Raw genomic sequence first — 6,000 nt, forward strand, 5'->3', positions numbered from 1 at the left:
CTGTTCAGCACCCAGGCTGCTGCTATGCCTTCAACACCTCCCATGGTGCCCTTTTCTCCACCTGCTTCTCACCAAAGCAGCCCATGTCACACCCTCCCCTGGCCTGGCTCAGACTCACAGAACATTGTCTTTCAGACCCAGCTCTGCACTAATTCGCTCATTTAGTATCAAAAGCCTATTGGGCTGTGTCACCTTGGGCATGTTACTTAACTTCTCTGATCCTCCACTTCCTCCTCCACAACTTGGCGGCCCAAGGATCCCAAGGATCAAATAAAATGTTACACATGAAAACACCTCATGAACATTGAACACTGCACAGATGACAGACACAGGTTCCTGCTAACCAGGCAGAGGACCCCAGGACCTTTGCACACTCCATCAGCATTTCCTACCTGACCCGCCTGCAATTATCAACCAGATGATCTCAGAGAGAGGGAAACACAAGGCAACAGCTTCCATCCACACCACACGTTACATTCCCTCTTCAAAGGCACAGCTAAAGCCTGGGTGTCGGCCCCAGGCAAATCTGATTCAGACCTCAGCTCCAGCACCTGCTAGCTGGAGACCTGGGCATATTATGTCGCCTTGCTGAGCCTCATCCTCCTCACCTAAAAGAAATGTACTCTTGGGTATTGTTCACAGATATTTCCCCTGTGATGTAGTTTCAGGAATGCAATCATAAAATGTACGTGAAGCACCTAACCCAGGGGTTGGCATATAGTAGCTATCCTTTCCTTTCTTTTTCTTTCTATTCTCTCTTCGGGGCGGGGGGTGTCCAACCTTTACCAGGTGGTTCAGACCCCATATCTAGGGTACTTACAAATTCTGCCCTGCCTGTTGGCTAGAAGCCACCCTGGCTTCTATTTCTTTAAATAAGCTGCACAGATCTCCAGCAGCTCAGAGGGCTGAAGAGGTGACCCCTCAAAGTCCTCAGGACCAGAGAGGAAGAGATTGCCAGCATACCGGGGACTCAAAGCAAAAAATCAGCAAATTGGCTCCAATTTCCTCTGGTGCTGATGATGACTGGGAATAGCGCACACACACACACTTAAATAGGTATCAAGAGCAAGTGGAAAACCAAAAAAAAAAAAAAAAAAAAAAAAATTAGTCTTATTTGCTGAGACACCAGTGTGGGAATTTGGGGGAAGCGTTATGATGGGGGGTGGGGCCTGAGGAGCCAGGCTCGCCTTTGAAACTAAGAGACAGCTCCCTCCCACGGGCTTTCTGCCACATCCTCCACCCCCTCCCCAGCCCACAGCACCAGCTGCACTGCCTGGGAACCGAGGAAACAAAAGCCCAGCCCAGGGAGTTCCGGGATGGGGGTGGGACACGGAACGAAGGTGACAGTGTGGGGAAGGTGCAACCAGCCCTGGTGCGCCTTAACCAGAGCTGGGATCGGACCCCCAGAGCTATGGGGTGAGGGTGCGGTGTTGGGGAGGGGGTCCCAGAGACCCAGCCTGGAGGCAGACCTGGGAGACACCATGAGTTCATCCAACGGGTAGAAGCCAGATGACCCTCTAAAGGCAGGGACACTTGGTCTTCCCCTTGGATGCCCTCTTCCTGGTGTCAAGATCTAGAGCCATCCTCAGGACTCCAAGAAAGAGAGCCCAGGAGCCCAACACTGTGTTTGAATGGCCGTGACCCTTTCCCAGTGTGCCTGAGGCTGTGCTTCCTCTGCATCCAGTGACAGCTCTGCCCTCCGCTTGCCCAGGGCTGGACAGCCTTCCCCAGCACGCTGGTCTGAAGGATCCAGCTTCTTCCTGCAGAGTTAATGGTTTTGCCAGGCTCCGTGCCCCACTGTGTTGACATGTAGCAGGGGCCACCCAGAGGCTGCACTCACATACTAAAAGGGGAGCTTCACCCTGGACCGTAGCAGGCCACCTCCTATGATCCTGGGGTTCCAGGGATGAAGATGAGCAGAATGATGCTGACCATGAAGATGGTGACGGCTGCAACTGCAACGCGTTGGCTTCTACATGTAACATTTTTCTATGCTCTTTATAGGCACGGTTTCATTGAATCCTCACAAACCCCATTTACAGATGAGAAAACCAAACTGGAGAGGTTACATCCCTCGTCCAAGGTCACTCAGCTGGTATGTGGTATGAGCCCGGTTTTAAACCCTAACAACACACCCACTGCACCGAACCACCGCTTACATTAGACTGGCCCCTGGTGAGGCGATGAGGAAAGGGGAGGCTGCCCCTCTGCAGGGGAGAGGGACATCTTAGGACACACTGCCCTTTTGCATCCTGACAGCCCTCTCCTATTTCTTGTCTTCCCCTAGTAAAAGGGAAGAGACAGAGGGAAGGAAGACTCCAGTTGTTATCACTGGGCTGGGGGGCTCAGGCGGCCTTTGTCGGGGGGAGCGGGGAATGATCGGTCTGCCACCTGCCTCATGGGTGGGTTCACCTAATGCCCAACTAACCCCTTCCCAGGAGGAGATCGCTGCCCCAGCTTTCTCCTGGCAAAGGGTAGGAATTCTAGAGGTGGACCCTTTGACACAGAGGCCGCATTGAATGTCCTACCCGAGCGTCTGTAATAAACAAATCAATAATTAAGAGAGGATGCACATTAGCCTTTGAACAGGTTCCAGAGAGTGTTTATTTTTGATCTTCCACGAGGTGAATGAGTGTGTGCGTGAAGCCTGCGGGGAGGCTGTGGGCAGCAAGGGAGAGAGGGGGCCAGGAGGGGTGGACAGAGGGGTAGGTGGGAGAGGACGCGCGGGAGCCTCCAGCCCATGGGGGCATCTGTGAGGGCCAGGCTGAGCGTGGGGGAGCCGGGTGGCGGGTGGGCGAGCATTTAGACTGTGCTGGGCACGCACATATATGTGCAGGGGGGGAGGAAAGGCGGGGGCCGAGGGGCGTGGCTGGGTGGGTGGGTGGTAAAGGCAGCTGCTGGGCCCGGGCAGATGAGGCTGCTTAATACGGGATGCTGGGGGGAATCTTCATTGCCTTGTGCCAGACTGGGTTAGAAGCCATGCTTTTAATCTGTTAGCTCTCAGATAGGAAGATTGTGGAATAGAACATCTTAAATAGCAACCCTCCTTCCGGACTCCCACTTTTTTCTCCCATCAATCCCTGCTGCCTGAGGAAGGCAGTTCACTTTCCCTTCAACTTCTAAGTTCACTGGAAGTTTCCAGTCCTGGGACTATGGGAAGAGGAAAGAAAACATTCAGTCATCTTCTGTCGGGTCGGTTTATCATGAACCCCACCTCCTCCGGCACATATACCCCAAATAATAACCATAATAATAAAGCAGACATTATAATTAGAGAATGCTGACATCTGAAAAAAGGAAACCTTAGATCAACCAGCCTGGTGTTTCTCCAACAAGAACCCCTAAGCCCAGAGGAAAATGAACTCCTCACCGTGGGTGGCGGAGGGAAAGGAGGAGTTGGGGGAAGGGCTGCAGCAGGCATGAAGCTTTGAAGTCTCACATGTTACTTTCAAAATTTGAGCGAGTGTGTCATTCTACAGCCTAGTAGGTCTGTGTGTGTTTTGGTGTGAACTAATGTTTTAAAATCTCTCCACGGAATAAAATGAGTGGCCCTGGAAGGTACATGTCATGTGTGTTACTCCTGGGCCCTCAGAGACCCCTGGCGTTTTGACACAAAACCCTCTGTGGAAACCTACCACTTTCGGAAGCACATATTTAGTCCAAGCCCTTCCTCCCCCATCCCTGTCATTTTATAGGTAGAAAAATTAGGCCCGAGATGACTAAGTTATGTCCCCAAGGCCACAGAGCTAGTTAGGACCAGAGCCAAAGGCTTCTATTTAAAGCATCCATTTTGCCGTTCAAACAAGCAAACAAACAAACAAACAACAAAAAAAAAAAACAGATTCTAGGCTAGAGCTCTCAGAACCTCATGTCCCAAACACAGCTGGCCCCTCCTGGACCACATACCTCTCTTCTCAACCAGAGAGCTACCTTTTTAGCACAACAGCATTTTATGACAGATTTTTATGACATCATCTCTCTAAGCATCTTTCTCCAATACCACCACACCCTGGCCTTACAACCATCTCCCAGAGTTCAGCAGAATACAGCAATTTTTGGTGCTTATAGGGTTCCTATTTATCCCACCTCCTCTGCAAAATGGATTTGCAGGTAAATATGATGACCTCTCCATCGTACAGGTGGAAATAATGTGGGAACGTGACTTTCTCAAGGTCACAAGATAGATTTGGGGCAGTGACGTGGATGGGATCGCAGGCACATATTATACAGTTTAAAGGAGGTCAGGATTTACCCACCAGCCCTAGCTGAATGACTGTATCCGCTTCTGCACAGAGGCAGCTACCTTCACTAGCCTGAGCTGTGAGATAGCGAGGCTGAGGCAGGGGCTGGGCAGGGGCTGGGGTTGGTTGGGCAAAGGCTCTGAGTGCCTCCTGCTGAGCTCAGTAACAAAAGCTTCTAAAAATACCAAGCACGTTTCTTGCAGGGGTAGGGGGGGCTGATTCAGCTGACCTTTCCTAAGGATAGCCAAGTTGCTGACTCCATGCTGGGGGCCAGTGAGCAGAAAGGCCGCCTGTTTCTCTCCAGCTGACTCTTGGGCTGAAGTGGGGCAGGATGGGAATATCCTCTCATTCCCAGGATCCCTCACCTCAGATGGATCCAGTGAGAATGATAAAGAAGAACCCTGGACCATCCCGAGACTTGACGGAGAGCAACCCGCAGGCCAGGCAAGATCGTGGGAAAGTCAGACTTGGTCTCTGTTCTCATGCACCTCAGGGTCTGCCAGCCAGCCAAGGAGGACAACAGATTGTCACCTGTGATGGGAAGCAAACAGCAGGGGGTATGAAGAAGAGGTTAATTCTGGGTGGGGAGAGCTGTCCTTTCCTTTGTTTTTATTCATTCATTCATCTGTTCGCTGTACACAGTTCTGTGTACTGAGATCCTTTGCAGCTGCTTTGGGAATAAGATGCTGGTCACCGAGTCTGGTACTGCCCGCTCTCATTTTCCTTATCTGTAAAATGGGCAGGTTGAAACTGGGGGATTTCACAAACTCCTCCCAGCTGGGACAGCCAGCCAGCTGGGTCCTGGCTGAAGTTCAGGGCACTCCTGCCAAGTCCTGAAGTTCTGTGTTATCCCTCTTTATCTTCGCTGACTCTCTCAGAGCTGGCCTTGCTTCCGGCCCCCTCCCAGCCCCTAGAAGGAGACACAGCAGGGGCAGCTTCCCTTGTTGGGCTCTCTCTCCCCGAGGCTCCTGGTAGAAGACACTCCCTCTTCCATTTCTGGCAGAGACAGTCCCTGGCAAGCCTAGGGGTCTCATCCCAGCAGCCTGGCATTCTGGGGAGAAGGTTCTAGTCTCCACCTGTGTGTAGCTCATGGTTTCTGACCCAGGACTGATGTGGGCCAGACGGGTGGGCCCAACAGGAGGACACATGTGGGAGTCATGGCACATGCTGGCTCATCCTCATGCAGCTCTGTGGACCCCGGGTCTGGCTCTGGCCTGAACTGACTCCCGAAGCCCTGGCCTGTGGTCCTCCCTGGCTGGTCCTCTGCAGACAGGCCTGGAGCCTCGCTAGGAGAGGATGCTGTCCACCCCAGGACGGAAATGAACACTGACAGCTCCTGATTTATGGCCTTGTTATCCTGTAAGAGTGACAGGGAGGCAACTGAAAAGGCCAGCAGCATCCCAGGAAGCCCAGTAAGGAGTTCCACACCACCTGGAGCTGCCCACTGCTCCCCAGCCAGAGAGATCTGTGCCCTGAAGGGCCAAGAGCGTGCCTGAACAGGGAGAAGTGGGGGCGGGGAGGGCCGGTGACCAATGCCCACAGCGCAGGCGACAGCGGAGTTCCAGCCACACAGGGAGCTTGCTCTCCTGATCTGACCTCCACAGGTGAAGAACCGCTTGGAGAGGTTGAGACTGAAGTCGCGCTGTGAGGACAGGCACGAGCTTGAGTCGGTCTGACCTCAAGGCCCTGCCTCCTACGTGGCTAGGGACAGTGGGACCTAGTGGACAGAGGGATGGGAGCAGGAAGAAGGGTCCCTGCT

This window comes from Grampus griseus (genome assembly GCF_964374135.1).
Source record: "Grampus griseus genome assembly, chromosome: 2".
NCBI lineage: Eukaryota > Metazoa > Chordata > Mammalia > Artiodactyla > Delphinidae > Grampus > Grampus griseus.